The sequence below is a fragment of the Schistocerca cancellata genome, chromosome 5 (genome assembly GCF_023864275.1).
Source record: "Schistocerca cancellata isolate TAMUIC-IGC-003103 chromosome 5, iqSchCanc2.1, whole genome shotgun sequence".
Classification (NCBI taxonomy): domain Eukaryota; kingdom Metazoa; phylum Arthropoda; class Insecta; order Orthoptera; family Acrididae; genus Schistocerca; species Schistocerca cancellata.
In genome coordinates this window covers 426,505,173-426,526,140 of record NC_064630.1, presented here as the reverse complement: position 1 = coordinate 426,526,140, position 20,968 = coordinate 426,505,173, and the positions used below count along the sequence as shown (strand labels likewise).

The 20,968-nt window shown below is 37.7% G+C and overlaps 1 protein-coding gene across 2 annotated transcripts in view; it reads left to right on the top strand.

Annotated features, from left to right (window-relative positions):
* The first annotated feature begins 16,319 nt into the window (after window positions 1–16,319).
* The window catches only part of LOC126187611 (RNA-binding protein 1-like), a 37,274-nt gene continuing 32,625 nt past the window's right edge, over window positions 16,320–20,968 (top strand). For both annotated transcript variants that reach the window (XR_007537770.1, XM_049928803.1), the window contains exon 1: window positions 16,320–16,469. The gene's annotated coding sequence lies outside the window, so the exon portion shown is untranslated. The remainder of the gene's footprint in view (window positions 16,470–20,968) is intronic.

The window sequence follows — 20,968 nt, the reverse complement described above, 5'->3', positions numbered from 1 at the left end:
CGCCAGGTCTGGACTGTAAGGTGGATGGTTGATAACGTCCCACTTGAAGGACTCAAGAAGGGCCATTGTTCTGCGAGCAGAGTGAGGATGGGCGTTATCGTGCAAAAAAACGATACCGGAAGTCAGCATACCACGGCGTTTGTTCTGTATAGCCCGTCGTAACATTTTTATTGTTTCACAGTACACATCTTGATTAATGGTCGTACCACGTTCCATGAATTCAACCAACAACACCCCTTTGGCATCCCAAAACACCGTTGCCATCAGTTTTCTGGCAGAAAAATCTTGCGAGGCTTTTCTTGGTTTGGTAGGCGAATTTGAATGTGCCCACATCTTTGATTGTTCTTTTGTCTGAGGGTTCACGTACTTAATCCAGGTTTCGTCACCTGTCACGATTCTGTTTAACAGTGGTTCTCCTTCATCCTCATAACGTGACAGAAAGTCTAATGCAGAGGCCATTCTTTGAGTTTTGTGGTGGTCGGTAAGAATTTTGGGCACCCATCGTGCACAGAACTTACGGTAACCCAATCTTGCTGTCACTATCTCGCACAAGAGAGTCTTAGAAATCTGTGGAAAACCAGTAGACAACTCCGACATTGAGAAACGTCGATTTTCACGAACTTTTGCATCAACTGTCTGAACGAGTTCGTCAGTCACCAATGATGGTCTACCACTCCTCTCTTCATCATGAACGTTTTCTCGTCCACTTTTAAATAAACGTACCCATTCACAGACAACTCCTTCACTCATAACTCTTGGTCTGTACACGGCACAAAGCTCACGATGAATAGCTGCTGCAGAATATCCTTTGGCTGTAAAAAACCTTATGACAGCACGCACTTCACATTTGCGGGGTTTTCTATTGCAGCACACATTTCAAACTGCCACAAAAACTAAACTAGCGCAGGTACGACGTTCACTCGACCACAGCTTGATGCCGACTGACCTGTTGAGTGCGTGAACGCACAGATGGCGTCGCTACTCCCCCCACAACCCGCACTGTGACCGATCAGAGGTTACTTTCTGAACCGCCCTCGTATGAAACTAAATCGTTTGACAATATATAAACTGATAATGCATTTTCAATTTCTTGTCATGCAAAGTAATTATCTAGTCACAGACTAAGTTGCTGACTAAAGTCAGTGATAGCTGATTCAAAGTCTTTTTTAGCTGATTCTAATTCTTGTTTGGCAACATAATTATTTAATTACTTGAGTACTCAGCCTCTGTTGCCTGATCTTTCGTTTTTCTAAATATTATTTAGTAATACATGATAAACACTTAATCGATCTTTTATATTGGCTATTCTTCTTCCTTTAAAACTAATAAACCCCTGGTTATTTGAAAAAATTTAGTTTATTCATTCTGAAACTGTTCGATCTATTTTGTATTTTGGGTCAAATGATTTTTTTCTGGATTGAATTTGATGAAATCGATTTTATTTCTTCTAATTGTTGCATATTTATTTGGCAACCTTTAGGCAATGCCTTATTTTCAAAAAAGTCCATTTATTATGTTCAAAATATCATTAAAAGTATAATTATCTGACAATAGGTTTACCACAAATATACACAAATGACCAAATATGATTTCACAAAAATTTTATATTTGATGCCCATTATAAAACAGCTCACTTGAGCTAAGGTATTTAACTAATTTTTTGGGAATATTTCCTCTAAATGAATCAAACATAAATTTGTATCATTATTCTTATAATAACATACCCAATAAGTGCTTACATTATCAGGAATACCTAAATTTACTGTTCGAGATTCAAAATTTTTTCGTTGATTAGATAACTCATCAATCATAAAAACATCACAAAAGTATTTGAATTTTGAGCTAAATTATGTCTTTTTCCTTTTTCTAATTCTTTATTGCCTTTTTTTCTTGTCCATTACTGCTTTGGCAATACCAGCTGCTCTGCATGCTAATGAACCAAGATAGCTAAATGTGGTAATGCCACCAAAAATAATGGTTAAAATCCTGCTTTGTGTTTTGTTATTCCAGAATCTTCTTACTTTCTTGTTAGGTATTCGAATTTTTTTCACAAGAGGTATACCTAATGTTTTGAGTAAATTATCATTAGTTTTTTTCTCTCTTTCTTTATTGTGCATCAGTCTAAAATTTTCAGTACTAAGTAATATATCATTATTGAGTTTTTATTTTAATTGATTTTAGTTAGTTTTCCCACCAGGTAGCAAAGAACAATCAATACTGAAGTTATTCATTTATATAGATAACAATTTTATAAGCATTAATATTTTTAGTCCCCAACCATTAACATCAACATTAAAACCGATACCTAATTTTCTCTTCCGTACGTTATTCCGCTAACTGCTGTAGCAGCTACTTTTTCTTCCATTGATGCATGAGAAGCATGCATAACCACTTTAGCACTTCTTGACATTATAAGCTAGATAATCACCAATGTTAGAACATGAATAAGACCTCACTTGTTTTATGTGACTTAATAAAATCCTTTGATTGTATTCCTTATAAATATTGGTTATAAAGCATATGGAGACCATAACACATCAGTGAAAGTAATTTCTTAATACCTGAGTAACAGAAAAGGTGTCTTCATGAGAAACAGACGTTTTATTACGAAAATTTTGAAACATGAGTACCATAGGGGATCAGTTCTTAGACTGTTCTTTTTCATAATCAAAATATCCACAGGTGTACTGCCTGTCTACAGTGTCACTGTAGACCGGCAGTACACCCGTCAATATTTTGTTTATCAAATACGCTGGGAGAAACTCAAGAATCATATTATTTTTCATAGTTGCAATCAGTGTTTTGCCACATCATGTTCTCCATTCTATGACTTCCTATGCAAATACCACAATAATATTTACTCTCCATCAAGACACATCAGCATTACAGCAAATGTAACTGAAATCACTAGATGCTACAGTGAAATGTTTCTGCTGCTACAAACATCTGTATAACTCAGACAAGACCCATCACCTTTGGTTAGGACCATCTAACGATATAGAATGTAAGATTATTAAACTGTTAGGATTTCGTAATGACACCATGCTGATGGAAAACACATCAGTCATATTTGCAAAAGAAATATCAAGGGTAACACACCTAAAGTAGAAATTTGGCGATGTAGCTAAATCTGAATAACTACTAGTAGACTGGTCCAATCTCACATTTCATATGAATTGTTGGTGTATTTTAGTGCTCTTCAGGTATAAGTGATACACTGAAGATATGAAAAAGTCATAAGAGAAATATGTAGAGCTAGATCAAGAGATCACCATCGACCTCTAGTTATAAAATTTCAGATACACTCAATTTTGTAAACTTATACATGTATGCCACAATAATATACATAAAATTGAATGTAAAGTTTTTATGTGGCTATGGGGGTGCATATTTACGTGTCTGTGTGACTGCATTGCGAATGTGAGTACTATTGATAGAAAAAGAGCTATTGCTCAAATGCTAGTGTTATGCTGTTTTCTGTTATGTATTTCTGTGCTCCATCGTCAATCTGCTGTAAGTGAATGCTTGTCTTCCCTTATTTTATATATTGCTCCATTCTGGAATTTCCATTATTGTTATGAATGTAAAAGTGTTTCCAGTAAGAGAAAATATTACCATCACAACACAAGGGGAAAAATTATACTAGATATTCGAAGAGACAGACTGGTAAAAACAGGACATTCGCACACAGTCAGCTCTCTAAAAATCTACCACAAATTACTCCATCAATGTGCTCCATACTCTAGGAATTATTTCATAAAAATTGTGCAGTGAGTTAGCTGAAATCCATTTTTATAATATAACATAATTTTGTACTGTATAGATTGTGAACATATCTTAAAATTCAAAATATGACGAAATGTCTGTAACTAAGTACATCTTTAATTATCTTTAAGAGATTAAGACTATTCGATTGTAAAATGGTCAATGCCAATAACATATTTAGCAGCCACAGCAAATATAAAGCATAATGTGTTATAACTGGTGGGTATGTTTCATCTAGACTAGGCCTTCTTGATAGTATAACCTTTTGTTATTAGCTGTGTTTTATGGTGTGTAATGTGGTATTTCAAATCTTTCTTAGTTTTAAACACAAATTTCGCATATTTTGGCTTCTAATGTCAAGGCAAAATAGCACACTCCCATATGTGCTTGTCTTCGTCAGATTGCATTGACTTCAGCCAGTTTTCAACATTTTCTGATATCGTTGCTTCTTCTAGTGACAAAGGACGAATGTACATTGCCTGTTTAGAGTGATAAGTTATGAAGTCACAGGCTTCTTTGGAATACTTCTTTTGGAATTCTTAAATTGTTTTTAGTTGCTGCAGTTGCTCCTTACCACTATTTGCATTGTCAGGACTTGACTATCCCTTACAGGTAGTACTTATTGAACTATTGCTTCATGTGATAGAAATAGATTCAGGTTCAATTTCTTCTAGTTCAGTCATTGTTATTTCATTTTGCTTGATTTACGTCTGTGGAATGAACAGTCGATTTGATTTCTGAGACTCAGTTTCTTCTATATACTGCTAAAAAGTACCTTCATCAAAACTAATTTGCCTCAAGTTTATGACACAGTGGCAATTTGCTGCAAAATTTCTGTATGTTTTTCAGTCTTTACGAAATCCTACTAAGATACACTCAGTACTCTCTCTGTCGCATTTTTGTCTGTAGGCTCCCAGAATTTGAACATAGTCCTTACATCAAAATATTTTCAGATTCGAAGATCAGGTAGCTTGTTTGTCTGGTGTCTTTTTTTAGGGCCTTTGTTGGAGATCTACTTGTTAAGTAGACTGCAGCGGAGACTGATTCAGCCCAAAATTTATTTGGGAAATATGCTTCGAAGAGTAGGCATTCTGCTTTCTCTACAATTGTGTCATTACAGTGGGTAGCTGCCAGTTTGATTCTGGTATATAAGGCGCTATAGTCTTATGTTAAATTCTTCTTGCCCAAAAAAATTGTCATATTATCGTTCATGTACTCTGTATTATTATCTGTGTGCAGACTCCTTTTGCAGTTTGTCTTTCAACTAGGTTTTCAAAGCCTAGAATCAGATGTGGTACTTGATTTTTATTTCTGAGAGCACTGACATATAGCATTCCTTTTCTGCAATAGCTGTCAGTTACAGTTAGGAAGTATTTGGCTTCTCCAATCGACCTAGTTTACATTAACTCACAAATCTGAATGAATTAGCTCGAGAATTTCTGTGGTTCTTGAGCTAAATTTTGAAGTCTTGTTTGAGTGCTGCCTAGACAAATTGCAAATTCTCCCTTATATGAAATATCACTAGTCAGACATTTGTGTAGTGCATTCATGGCTTTAGGATGCAGATGACCTAGTCTTTTGTGCCACAACTCTAGATTATTTGAATTCAAAAGTGATTTTAATTCAAAATTCCAATTATATGGTTGGTCTAGTCAGTACATTCCATTTGCTAATGATTAATTTTTTTTAATGTGTCGTAAATACGACAGCCTTGCCTTTCAAGTAAAATAGAATCGCCTTTTTCTGCTACTTTACTAACAGATAGTAGATTTGTGCTTAGTTGAAGTACAAACATTGTATTCTCCATTTAATTCTATCTTTCTTGTTTCCTATGAAAATATTCACAAATGAAGATCATGTACAAAGAAAAGTTAAAAATAATCAATGTGGTACCTATCTGTAAGAAAGATGATGAAGATGTTCCAGATAACTAGGGACCAGTAGCTTTAATCTTCAATTTCCCAAACGTATCAGAGATGTCCGTGCATAGTAGTGTGACTACATTCCCAGAGAAACATAGTATTTCGATTCTCACACAACATGGTTTCCAGATATGATATCTTCTGAAACCAACATCTCAGACCTAACAGGCTCTATTGTAGATACAACAAACAAGGAATCTCCATATCTGATATGTTTCTGGATGATGAAAAATATTATTTTAAAGGCAAGAAAACATTTTATTGACTTTATAATTACACCCTGGATACGAAAAAAACACATTTCTGAAGAAACACAGAAGTTACACAAAAGCAAAGAATCAAGATATTGACAGCAGAGTCATGGAGCAGCACATAAACATAGACCTCAAGGATTTTTTTCTTCTCTTTTAAGACTGGATTGGTCTAAAGCTTCTGACATAATCACTCATACAGCACTAACTGAAAAACTTGAAAGGAATGGCACATGTGGACATGCAGTGCAATGGATAATATCATATGTCACTAACAAAAAGTAGTATATGACAACAAAAGCTCTTGGCAGATCTGAAATCAGAGATATTCAGTATGGTGTATCTCAAGGATCTGTACTTGGTCCACTTCTGTTCAGCCATTTATAAACTATATTGAAGTCAGTGAGAAGAATCAAAAAACACTGAATGCCGATGACACAACAACAGTAAATGTAGAAGAAAATCTGTAAACACTTGAAAGAAGTGTGTTTATGTCAACAAATAACATCGTACAGTGGTTCATATATAACGATTTTATTATGAATATAAAAAAAGACAACATTCATGGTGTACACAAATAGAGAAAAGGAAGATTACATAGATAGATTCATAGATTAAACGAAACCTTGAGGAGTTGACCTCTATAAATATTTTGGGAGTTACAGTTAACAATAAGCTTCAACTGAGACAGCAATAATACAAACTAATTTTTGTATTGCAAGAAAAGGCCTTTGGGACCACCTTGAATAAAAAACAAACGGAATCACACAGATCAACATTCAATAATGTAAAAAAAATTTTTCTTTTCTTTTAACACTTCCTCCGGGTCAACAGAAACCTTCGATCTTACTCGTCGGCTTTGACCCGTGACGTAAGCGTGTTGTGGTGTGTGATGTCATTACGGCGCGGAGTTTGTTTTGCGATTGTGGCATGTTTGTAGATGTCTTGTTTTTGTTTGTGGTGCTCTCTGGTGGTGTGTTCATGGTTTTCGTTTGTTTTAATTTAATGCTCATTGCTGTACGTCGGGTGAGTTTGTTATTGAGTGTATTTGGTTGTGGTTTTTTGTTTAGGAATGGATATGAAAGACCGCCTTAATAGTGTTCGGTTGAGGGCGATGATGGGCGACACAGCGTTAGAACTTATCAAGTTCTTACAACTATTCGGTTTAATCGCCGAAGTTGTTAAGTGTTCTCTTTGCCTTGAGGCGATGAAATTGGTTAAAGTTCCGGCCTCTCGGACCAGCGACGGATACATGTGGTGTTGCCGGAAAGATGGCGTATGGCGTTCTATAAGGCGTGGTACCTGGTTCGAGAACTCTAGATTGGGCATGTGTGAGATTGTGCTTATTACATATTATTTTTGTTATAGATGCCCACAGAGTTTTTGCGCGTTTGAGACTGGTGTGAGTGAGAGGACTGTTTTAGACTGGTATTCCTTTTGTCGTGAAGTGTGTTCGGAATTTATTAAGTACAGGGGTAAGTTGGGTGGGCATGGGGTGCTTGTGGAGGTGGACGAGTCGCAGTTTGGTAAAAGGAAGTATGGGAGGGGGAAGTCTGTGGCTGGTCTTTTGGTGTGGGGGGCTGTTGTTCACGGGGGTGGGGGTACTGAATGTGTTTTTAGGGTTGTGGAGGGGAGGTCGAAGGCTGAATTAGTGGGGTTAATTGAGGAGTATGTAGAGCCCGGGTCCACAATAGTTTCTGATGCTTTTTCTTCTTATAGGGGGTTGGTTGACAGGGGATTTAATCATTTAGTAGTGAACCACAGTCTAGAATTTAAGAATTATGATACTGGGGCTTGCACTAACACAATTGAGAGGATGTGGGGGGCGGTTAAGTCAGTTCTTGGGAGGGGGAAGAGGCGCTCTTCCAACCTTCAGTCTCATTTAGATGAGTACTGTTGGCAGAAGAGTGTCCCAGAGGCCTATTGCATTTTTCGGGTTTTTTTAAGGGCTGTGGGTAAAATGTATAGGCCGAAAGTGGTTAGTTAGGGTGCATTTGTGTGTGATTGTGGTGGCCAATCTAGTTTCTGGGGCTGGAACTTTTTTGAGGTAAGTTCCGTTTTTTTTGTTTTTGATGTATGTTTTGTGTCAACAGAAATATCTGATCTCACGCGTCGGCTTTGACCCGTGACGTTAGGGACCTACACATTGATCTGTAGCGTAGCACTGAATACGAGGTTAGGTTGGGAGTTTTTTTTTGGCGGGGGAGGGGGTCAGGGGGGGGCGCAGCCCCCCCCCCCCTGCCTGGCCTTGAGTACCACTTGTTTATTGTTATCTTTGTTTGCTATCAATGTTAGCAGATTGTTCTTGTGAAACCTTTGTGTCGTTTATGGTCAGGTCAACGGAATTGTTCGATCGTAATTTATGTGATCGCAAGCTGTTGTAGATGTATGTAGGTGTAAGGGAAGTGTTGGTTTTTTAGGTTGGTGTTGGGGGATGTGATCGGTAGGTTCTGTTGAGCTATATAGGTCAATGGAAGTGTTCGATCGTAATTTATGTGATCGAGAGCTGTTGTAGATGTATGTAGGTGTAAGGGAAGTTTTGGTTTTTAAGTTTTGTATTGGGGGATGTGATCGGTAGGTTGTGTTGAGCTACATAGGTCAACGGAAGTGTTCGATCGTAATTTATGTGATTGGGAGCTGTTGTAGATGTATGTAGGTGTAAGGGAAGTGTTGGTTTTTTAGTTTTGTATTGGGGGATGTGATCGGTAGGTTCTGTTGAGCTATATAGGTCAAGGGAAGTGTCCGATTCTGGATAGGAATGTGTTTTTTTTATTTGGTCAGTTTTGTAATGTTGATTTATTTCGTTGTATTGCGTGCTTTTGTATGGCGGACGGTGGCTACATTTGTGTATATTTAGTTTGTCCCCACCCAAAAACCCCTAATTTCCCACGCTTGTCCCGTTACAGTCATTAGGCTTTTTGTGAAACTTGTGTATTTCAGTGTTTATAATACGTATGCGATGTTTTTATATCCGCCATATTGGAATTGTTGTTTATGGTCGTTTCTGCTACATTTGTGACGTCATGGGTCAAAGCCGACGGGTAAGATCGGACGCTTCTGTACTTGGTCCACTTCTGTTCAGCCATTTATAAACTATATTGAAGTCAGTGAGAAGAATCAAAAAACACTGAATGCCGATGACACAACAACAGTAAATGTAGAAGAAAATCTGTAAACACTTGAAAGAAGTGTGTTTATGTCAACAAATAACATCGTACAGTGGTTCATATATAACGATTTTATTATGAATATAAAAAAAGACAACATTCATGGTGTACACAAATAGAGAAAAGGAAGATTACATAGATAGATTCATAGATTAAACGAAACCTTGAGGAGTTGACCTCTATAAATATTTTGGGAGTTACAGTTAACAATAAGCTTCAACTGAGACAGCAATAATACAAACTAATTTTTGTATTGCAAGAAAAGGCCTTTGGGACCACCTTGAATAAAAAACAAACGGAATCACACAGATCAACATTCAATAATGTAAAAAAAAATTTTCTTTTCTTTTAACACTTCCTCCAAAAGAAAAAAAATCATGAAATTATTGCTTTGTCTCTTGCATGACAATTTCTGAACATAGAAAATTAAATCGAACTCGATCAAAGGGTTTCGTCAAAATATCTGCCAACTGGTTGTGTCCATCAATGTTTCCAAGAAAATCTCACCATTCAGATACCTTTCATGAACATAGAAATGTCGGACCTCTATATGTTTAGAACGTCGCGATATTCTGGATTTTCTGCTAACTTCAATGCACTAGCATTGTCAATGTAAAAAACTGGAGGCTGCCCCGACATTTCCACTAATTCTGATAGCAGACGACGTAACCAAACTAACTTTTCGCTCCTTCACTAGCTGCAATTATTTCCGCCTCGGTTGTGGATGTGGCCACTACTTTCTCCAACTGACTTGTCCATGACACTGCACCACCTAAGTACTTTGCAAGAATTCCAGTTGTTGAGCGCCTTGTGCGGTTATCACCTGCGAAATCTAGATCAGTGTAAATCTTTAACTCTTCTTTTTTATTATACACAATTCCAAAATTTAAGGTCCCTTTCAAATACCGGAAAATGCGCTTTACTCTATTCCAGTCTTCAGTGATTGGTTTCTCCATAGCTCGAGCAGCTTTACTGACTGCAAAAGTGATGTCTGTTGAAAGGTACATGAGATAACCAATTGCTTCATGGTAAGGTACAGATGGAAATTCCTTCGTTTTGATTATTGTCCTCACGTCCAATAGGAGTTGAGACTGTATTGCATTCTGCCATTCGAAATCTTTGCAGAATTTCCTCTGTGTATTTCTCTTAACTTATCATTATTGCTCCATCTTCGTATTGCTTTATTATTATGCCAAGAAAATTGTCAAGACTGCCAGTTATTATTTCGAATTCATGTTGTAAAACATCCATAAAAACAGCAATTTCTTTCTTGTTACTGCCGACAATCAGGCCATCATCAATGTAGATTGCCACATAAGGGCTATTTCCATTTTGTCTACGTTAAAATAGGCATGGATCTACATCACTGTTTATAAAACCAACTTTCTTCATGAACTCAACAGAACGTTTGTTCGTGTTTTGAATGGCAGCCTATGCATCTTTCCAACCGCACAGCCATCACAAAATTCATTCTTGGCATCTTCCACATTAATGTTCATTCCTTTTAAAATATTCTTCACATGTTGTTTCTTTTGATGACCATACCTTTCATGGTACACTTGCAATGTTTAGAATGAAGTCATCAAGTTCACATGATTCATTTTTGCATTTCTAACAACACGCATATTCAACACATAAAGTCCATTTTTCACATAACCTGTCATAACAATATTGCCACTGACTTGTTTTCGAACACAGACATTATTATAACTAAAATTAGTACTGTAGCCTCTGCAGGCAATGGCTCTCACAGAGAACAGATTAGCATTTACGTCAGAGACGTAGAAAACATTGTTCATTCTGGCATTGTACCATTTATTGTTTCATCTAATTTTGATGTAAAATGTTCCCTGACCATTCGCACGCATTTTGACATCTTGTTTTCCCAATGAAATTACTTGAGGAGCATCAAATTCACTATACGAAACAATATACTGTTCGTTGGGAGTGATATGATTTGTAGCGCCACTGTGGCAATACCAATTATTTGGGTCACTGTGATTACTGCTACACACACCCATAGCGTATGAAGTAAATGCAGCATGTTCTCTTTCTCGCTTCTTCTCTTTTCTTCTATTGCTGTCACGAGTGTTCTGTGGACACTCTGTTGCCAATGACCTAATTGTTTGCATATATTACACGGAAACTTCTGTTTTAATTGTAACTTCGTCATCTTTACTTGCTGATTACTTGTTTGCCGTTTTCTTGTTTTAGAAACGATGATAGCTGCATTTCCATTAATGTCTTGTTCATGCAGTTCAATAGTTCAGAGTATTTCAATTAATAAATTCAAGCTTTACTTTTCAGTCGGTATCGTATCCCAGAGATCCTTAAAATAGTCATAGATTTTTCCAAGTGTAGACAGAATTCGACCATTTAAGGTCCTTTCAGATAGCGTATTTTCTTCGTGTTTTACTAATTCATAGTTCAGGTCCACAAATAACTTTTGCAGTTTGGCCACATGTGCACTAATATCTTCCGTTTCATCACGTTTAACTCGGAAAAATGTTTCAATCAACATATTCAAACGCTGAATACTGCTACGTTCAAACTGGGCGCGTAATTTGTCTCAGATTTCTTTAGCGTTCTTCCACGTTAAGACGAGTTCTGCAACAGATTTACTTAGCGCACTTGCTATAAGACTTGCTGCCTTTGCGTCGTCCTTGTGCCATTCCACATATGCTTCTTTTTGTGCACTTTTCGCATCTTGCGGCAACTCTACACGTTCACGCATACTGTTAATAATATCTTCTAGTTCATATGAACGCAGCACCATAGAAATATGCCATTTCCATAGGTCCTTCGATCTTATCAATGCTGACCTTATAATCGCTGCTAGCAATCATGTTTCTTTACAGACATAGGCTCATTTCAAATATTGTTTGCCTTTACACGTGTACTGGGCACATAACCTGATGAAGAATATTATTTTAAAGGCAAGAAAACATTTTATTAACTTTATAATTACACCCTGGATACGAAAAAAAACACATTTACTGAAGAAACACCGAAGTTACACAAAAGCAAAGAATAAAGATAGTGACAGCAGAGTCATGGAGCAGCACATAAACATAGACCTCAAGGATTTTTTTTTCTTTTCTTTTAAGACTGGATTTGTCTAAAGCTTCTGACATAGTCACTCATACAGCACTAACTGAAAAACTTGAAAGGAATGGCACATGTGGACATGCAGTGCAATGGATAAAATCATACGTCAGTAACAAAAAGTAGTATATGACAACAAAAGCTCTTGGCAGATCTGAAATCAGAGATATTCAGTATGGTGTATCTCAAAGATATGTACTTTGTCCACTTCTGTTCAGCCATTTATAAACTGTATTCACAGTCTAACATAACAGTCGCGACACTCACTGCTGTAAAAGTTGTTGCCGTTTGACAGTTGGAGCGACACTAGCGCTCCAAGCGGCAGGTAAGGTGAACATCAGACGCGTTGTAAGCATATGTTTGTTTACATCCATTTCCTACGTAATTTCCGAATTATTCGAGTTATTTTCTTGCCTCCAAGAGTTTGTTTAGTATCGGAAGGCATATATGTTTCTATTAATGATTCTAAAATAAGCGCAAGTATGGACAAAAACCATGAATAGTGTGGCAAGCTACAACACATTCGTGAAGAAACAGTTGTGACATTGGACAGAATTGCAGCTTACCACGTTGATATCAAAAGAATATAAACACACAGATTCACATGTAAGAAGCACAGACATGTACCTCTACATGCAAAAGCGATCGACAGCTCGTTTATCGTTCTGTAGGCCTACTGTGTGTGTCATTGTTGTCTGTTGCCACAAGTACGACCTTAATCTTTATACTATTCAAAGTGGGGAAAGAACCTGCCAAATAGTGGCAGAAATACGTTTAAAACATTATAATGAGCTGATTCCATTACATTTCACGGAAAACCAAATATTTGAATAATTTTCAAACAATCTGTCTGTAGGCACTTTCCTTGTCCCATAATAGTTTCGCTCGATCTGCACATTCTGACACTTCACACGCTTTTGTAAGACATGAACAGCTGCACTTAATCTAACCACTTTATCGTCAAAGCACGTCTGTGGTGACGATTCTCACGAATCTGGCACTGATACATGGAGAGCTGAACTGGCTTCTTCTGTGTCATACGACTGTTTTACAGCTTTAGATTGACTGTCGGATCTTTGTGGCAGTTTCCTCTTCATCGGCAGTTGAGGTGGCTTATTTAGGATGTCAGTGTGGGTACTGCATTCCACACGAGTTTGTTATTGTCTGCGTTCATGAACTGGTTTTCTTCGAAAGGTAGCGGACAAAACCTAATATTATTACACAGGTAAACTGGGTCTTTCTTCATAAGGTCTTCTCGTCTGCTATTAACAAGCCATTTTCTGCTCCTAAAACGATACATTCATCATTTATACACATATAGTTTGCAAGTGAATCCTGACGATACAGTTTAGTAACATGATAGTATATACCTCTCAGGATCCTTAGGAAACCTACAAAGAGACAGCTGTGGTGTCTTCTTCCTGTTGTTGCTGCAATTTATTGCGCTACAAACGCTCCCGATGGTAAAAACCATTGTATAAATCAAAATAATCAATCACTATTCGCTTTCACGATCGCGCCGAACTCACAGTTCAACCTACCAGCCGCTTGGGGCGCTGCTGGCGCTGTAGGCAACAAAATCGAGGCGAAGTGTCGCGACTGTTATGTTAGATTGTGACTGTATTGAAGTCAGTGAGAAGAATCAAAAAACACTGAATGCCGATGACACAACAACAGTAAATGTAGAAGCAAATCTGTAAACACTTGAAAGAAGCGTGTTTATGTCAACAAACAACTTAGTACAGCGGTCCATATATAACAATTTTATTATGAATATAAAAAAGACAATTTTCATGATGTACACAAATAGAGAAAAGGAAGATTACATAGATAGACTCATAGATTAAACGAAACCTCGAGGAGTAGACCTCTATCAATATTTTGGGAATTACAGTTAACAATAAGCTTCAACTGAGACAGCATATAGATAATATGAGCTGTAAATTAAGCAATGTAATATTTATAATGTAACAGCTTGCATATTTTGCTAACAAACTACTTCCAAGGACATGTTCTATTTGAACCATATTTACAGTACAGAATTACAGCTTGAGGAAACTCCAACAGCAGTAATACAAACTAATTGTTGTATTGCAAGAAAAGGCCTTTGGGACCACCTTGAATAAAAAACAAACGGAATCATACAGATCAACATTCAATAATGTAAAAATATTGACATTTCTATATAAATACAAACACAGAACAATTATTTCATAAATCAATGGAAACATATTACTAGAAAAAAGTTCTGAATAAATGCCATCTGAGAAATGTACCACACAGAGTGAGAGCTACCAGAAAAGGTCTGCAGTAATCAGCTGTACAAACGATAAAGCGCTTTCCTAAGAGTCTACAGTGCAGCAAGTGTTAAAAGACGTCTAAAGAATTATTTAATAGGAAAAGAATTTTATAGTGTAGGGAAGCATGTGTCTAAAGAATGAAGATTGTGAGGAATGCCATTACTACTTATTTGTATATACCATAATCAGTTGAATACACTGTGATATGTAGTACATAAATAGCTTTAAGAGCCAAATATTAATCGCGGGAAAAAGTTACACAACATTATGATGATTACTGTCCAGTTTTAGTTTTTTTTGTAACATCTAGGTCAAATGTTTTAACATATTAGGTTGACTTCTTGTGTATTACAAGTACACATTCTTATATAATGTAACCAAATGCAGCCAAATTATAAACAATCAGTCGATCATATTCCGTTCACAGATACATCGTCATTATTTGCTATTACAGTTTGCAAGCCTATCACTGTTTTAGCATTATTTTCATCAAATGGATATTTGGACATGTGTGCTGCTGTATATGAATCTACATACCTTTCTGAATGTGTACCTTTACCTGCAGCTGCGTTTGAAAAGAACGTCTAGTAGATTGCTGTCTTGATCCAAGTTTTCCACTGTTTTTGCTCTTGTTGCAATAATTTTTGCCAGACGCACACACTTGTTGCAGTTGTACCATCTGGCACTTTTCTTGAACGTAATATAATGCTTTTTCTTGTTTATTCGCAAAGTAACATCGCTGGCGTTTTATTACAGGTGTCGTTGTCTATTCCTTGCAGTAACTTATTTTTTATTGAGCCAACTTGGGTTTTCTAAATCCATAATCACGAATTTATACTAGTCTACAAGTCTTGCAAGAATAATATATCCAATCCATTCTTCTTTAACGTCAGAGCTAAAATCATTTAATTTTTTAATATGGAAATTATCTTTGACATGTATGATTCTACTGACGAATAATTTTCAAATCTGGTTGTCAGTAGTGTCTTAAGTAAACCTGTTCGTCGGAAGAGGTCAGAATCTTTGTAGACTTGCCTTACCTTGTGTCGCGGTTCTTCAGCTGTAAAGGTAGCTTGCAGATTGAACGTACATCGACGGAGTATAATTTTGTCTGTTGCTGTGTACGCTTCAGGTACACCCATTATCTTGCAGTTGACGTAATACCACAATTGTTCGTGTTCTAGGTACGTTCGGATAGCGAACTCCCGCATACTATTGTTTTCTCTTCCCATCAGGTTTTCAATCTGAAGCAGTGAACTGGTATTTAGAGAAACCACTATATTGGCGATTACGCCGCACCCTGCTATTAATTTCATCTAGCCAATGATCTCGTATTTTTTAGAATATGACGCGGAAACATGAAGTCTGAGACCATAATCAGATAGCAGAAAAATATAGTGGCGACATCTGATCATAGCGATAAAATTTGTTATACGCACATGAACAAGGTAAAAACTGATACACGATCGGATCTACAATATTAAATGGAGTAAAATTATGGAGCGTACATAGCAACGCTTACAATATTAAAATAAGGAAGGCATAGATTCTAAATGCTAATTGTCATCTGAGCTGTATATTGGCATATCATTTCTCAAGTGAATTGCACTCCATTGTGTTGTACCTTGTGCAAAAAAAATGTAATTGAATCAGTAAACTATCATATAGAAATAGTTTTTATAATCAATATTGATCAAATAGGTTAGGCTGTATTACCATGGTTGCTGATTGAGTCAGTTACTGGTGCCAGTGTAAAGTGCAATTGGATCTCCCCCTGCTTTTGGTGCATGCATTTTTACTTTGTTGTGTCGATATTTGATAGGTTCGGCGAATCTTATTTCAAGAGTCTTTGAGCCTTGAGGTTTTACTTGTTGGGAGTTAGGGTTTCTGCGTATGAGTCTTTGTATTTACGACGGAATTGTGTGTTTTTGATTGCTCTTTTAAACGCTTTACAAATAGGTGTGCATTATTTTCATTATTCATTTAAATATTTGCTGTATTTTTTTGGTTTTGTTTTTTCGTGAACGCAAATATTATATAGTACAGTAATGTTATTGTAGGCCCTCTTGTCAGTGGCAGCCATTTATTAGGATAATTAATTTAATTATATGAGTAAGGTCATATAGCTCAGTTAAGATTGAGATAACAATAGTTTGGTGTCGCCGCAAATGTAAGCGCACCAAATGCTGCCATTGTATTGGGCAAGTAGACATTTTAAGTACAGAGCTCTACGAATTGAGCAAGAAAGTCACGAAAATTCACAACAATCGTAGATGAAGTATTTCCTACACATATTTGCTTTCTCTTATGGTTCATATTAAGTCAAGTGAGCCGGTATCCCCGATGGACCTTTTAGGAATATAATGACCTTTCGTAGGGAGGGTCAACATTGTTTTGGATAGATAGCTTTAAAGTATCAGCTAGATATCCCCTTTGATTTCACAAATACAGCGTCTCGTAGATATGGACTCCGAAGTTGCTCCCTACTGGCATGCAAAACGGCAACGTTCGGATAACTATTGTGGAAGGTATTCTTACAAGGCCCTGCTTTGGTAAAGACCTACGTAAACAAATGCTTGTGCTAAATAACAGTTTAGTCCTGGTAGATTTTGTAGTATATCTGGTACAACGATACTGCATTTAAAATCAGGGAAAATACAGGACTACACGGAGAGTCCATTTATAATCAGCCATAAATAGTAGTTTTACGGACAGGTACAGCCTAGAATTGACAATACGACATGAAGCCAAACTATCGTTTCGTCAATTTTGTGCAGTAGCTTCTGTCGTTTATCGAAATATACGCACTTGAAAAACTGATGAAAAGGTTTTGGGTGTCAAATCTTTTGTTTTTTTGGGTGTCCATGTCTCGAATATAAGTTCCGTATCCTTTTCTATCTCACCATATCTAGAGAATGTGTTCAAGTTTTAGAAGCTGTGTTGTAGTTTTAGACAGTTTGTAGACAAAAAAACATTGCACAAAGTTATTGCTTTGCATTTATAGTATATATTGTAGAATGTCACATCAGTGAGTAAACAGAAAAAGTTAAGACATTGTGTCATATAAGTCATTAGGGCCTATCGAAAGTGCACACACACACACACACACACACACACACACACCTCCTCCCAGCCTCCCCTACCTTCCCCCCCCCTCGCCCCTCTCACCCCATTTAGGGGCGGGGGGGGGGGGGGGTGGCAGCAGTACAATCAACCTGCTCTTCAGCCAGTAGACATTATACGCTAACGTAGAAGTTAAACAAAATAAAGACATATTTATCATGTTTAATTTTTTATATGGTGATAATGGGGGGATGTAAGAACTAATGATGCTGTCTTCAAGAACAATATAAAAACAGTAGTCGACCAGCAGCACAGTTAATAACACTTGAAGATCACTAAGCACATTGGGGGGGGGGGAGAATTAAACATTAAAATCATACCACTGTACACTTTCACTAAAACTGGAATAAGACCTGTGCTGGAATCATAGTGTGTTGATGAATAGAAAGGTTGATATGGATGGAGGTAGGAAAGGGGATGGTGATGAGGATTGAGGACTGGTAAGAGGTGGGATGAGGTAGGGGTGGTTGGTATTGGGATCTATAAATTTGAAAGGAAAAGTGGATGGGGAGCAACAGGAAAGGGGAAAAGGTGTTAGGACAAGGAGGGAGCACTTGGGGGGGAGGGGGATGGGTATAGTAGGGTAGATTCAGAGTTGGTGGGATGGATATATTTGGGGGCAAGTTTGTGGTCTAGGAGAGAGAGAGAGACAGTTGAAATTTCTTTGTGATAGGATGTGGAGGGTGTGCAGACAGAGGATTGGTGGGATGTGTAGGTAAAGGTTTGGCAGCACACTTGGATTAGAAAGGAGAGTGGGGACGATAGGATTATTGGAGTAGAGTTTGCGGTGGTAGTTTATTTGAAAATGTTCAATGTGAGTGAGGAGAGGTGGGAGTTTGATGAGTTGGTAAAGGACTCTTCTGGGAGAAGGTAAGTGGATGTGGAAAGTGTAGAGTTTGAAGCTCTGAAGGGACTTACAGATCTTGGGTGGGATGGATATCCATGTAACATTTGCATAGCAAAGGATGGTGCAGATCAGGGATTTTATGTATGAAAGGCAGTGGATGGTTGTAGTACAAATGTTTGGCCAGTTAGTAGTTTGTTTATTGTTGGCTATCTATTGGATGCTTAGTAGGTGAGGTTTCCACATTAGTTGCTAGTTTAAGGTTAGTCCAATGTGTTTTAGTGTGTAAGTTAACTGGATAGGATAGTCATAAATGGTGAGGTATAAGTCGTGGGGACATAAAGTGCAGGCGGTAATCTCCATAATCATTGCCTGGATTTTGAAGGGGTTAATCGTAAGCGAGTTATTGGTTATTCAGAGAGATAAACTGATTGAGTTGGATTTGGAAGGACTGTTGGGATTTCTGTAATGTATGATAGAGGGCAAGGAAAACAGTGTCATCAGCATATAGAAGGAGGTGGATGGGAGGAGATGGTTTGGGCGTATAAGCAGGGTATTAGAAGTAAAGGGGAGGAGAGAGAACAGACCTTGAGGCACTCCTGCAGTGTGGTCGAAGGTATGGGAACTGGTGGTGTTAACAATGACATAGAATGGGTGATAAGACTAGGTAGGGTGCAGGTGGACACAGTTGATTGGAAGTGCATAAGTCTGGCATTTGAAAAGGAGACTGGAATGCCATACATAGTCAAGAGAAATAAATGTGGCCGATTTATGATTGCTGAGCTTCTGAGATAGGAAATGGGTGAGGTTCAGGAACTGATCATCAGCTGAGAATGAGGGACAGTAGCCACATTGGGTAACAGAAAGCAGATGTCGATGGATGTGTTGGAAAAGGATGTATTCAAAGATCTTGTTGAACAGTGAGGTGAGGCAGATGGAACAATAGGAGGGGGTATCAATGGGGGTTTGTTCAGTATGAGGAAAAGTGGGATTTTAGAGGTTTTCCATAGGTCAGGATAGTGACTGTAGGGAGGATAGTGGTATACAGTAGTGTAAGGGTGATGGAGAGGAGGTGGCAAATCAGTGGAATGCTTTCCTCTAGTTGGAAGAGTTGATTAGGGGTGTAGCATTGAGTCTTGTGCCAATCCAGCCATTTTTCGCATTGAGTGAATTTGTAATGCGTTGTTGTATTTGCCAGTGGCATGTGAATATATCCCAGTCACAAGACCCTAGGAGAAAGTCATATTAGCGACGGGATTCATGGAGGAGTGTGGCTTGTGGTGGAAGAATGGGTCAATGAGGATATATGGCTTTAGTTGGGATATGGATGGAGATAGCATCTGACTAGATCTGCGGCAGGAAGACTGTGCCATGGGCGATGTTAGCTGATTAGGAGGTGGCTTTCTGTCAGTGTATCTATGGATCCCCAGCAGTCATTCCAGTTGGCATGGGGAGTAGTTGTGGACAGCTTTTGGATGAAGGTGGGATGGGGTGCATGGGGACAGAATAGTGCGTAGGATATGGTGAGGAGGACAGGTAGGTGGTTACTTCCAATTGGATTGAGGACCTCCACAGTGAGGCGACCAAGGTTGAGTGATGCTAGGATGACTTCCGGGGTGGTGTTACTTTCATGACATGTGTGACTTGGTAGGGGCTGTATCACCCTGGAGGGAATTCGTAAATTGAACGTCAGCACTGGAGTTCTGCAGGGGGTCTACTATGGATGTTGAGGTCAACAACAATAATATAGATGAAGTAAATGCAGTCGATGTGGCAGAGGAAGTTATAGAGTATAAATCTGTAAACTTTACTTTCATACTAGCTGTTTATCTTACCTTCCTACCATTGCACCAAGTTTTTCGATGGCTAAGCTATTTTTATAACAGTGGTATATGGTACTTAGGTCAGATCTGTAATATTTTTGGAATGCTGTAGAGCATACAGAGATAATGTTTTATGTTCTCACAAATAACACAAACGCACACAACTAATTTTTTTACCTACAATGCTTTGTGTGTTACTTGTAATAAGATGCACAAAGCAAGACTCAGATGTCTGGTGGTTTCCTTGGACATTATTTGGGATGTTTAAACAGGAATGTTCATCAGAATCCAATGATACTGTGGCAATGCTTACATCAGATGACCCTTTTAAGTATGTTGTAATTTTTTGAGTGAAACTTTACAGTGTAAGAGTGTGGAACTAATTTTGTCAGTTTAGATGAAAAGTCCTCATTCAAGTTAACAGTATTAGCGTAACATATTCATTTTGTAGTCCGTGCTGATCTGATTAAGTTCAGTGGTTTCACGTTTGTCGAAGGTTTCAGTTTTTTTCAAAGAAACTTTTTTGTCGTGGTTGGCCATCCATATAGTAACTTTTTAGTTTTCTTCAGATGATACTGCATTAATTTGCTAAACTAATGTTTTGATGAATGGTGAAGATATACTGAATGCTATTAGCGTCTGCTACAATGCATGATCTGGTGCAGACT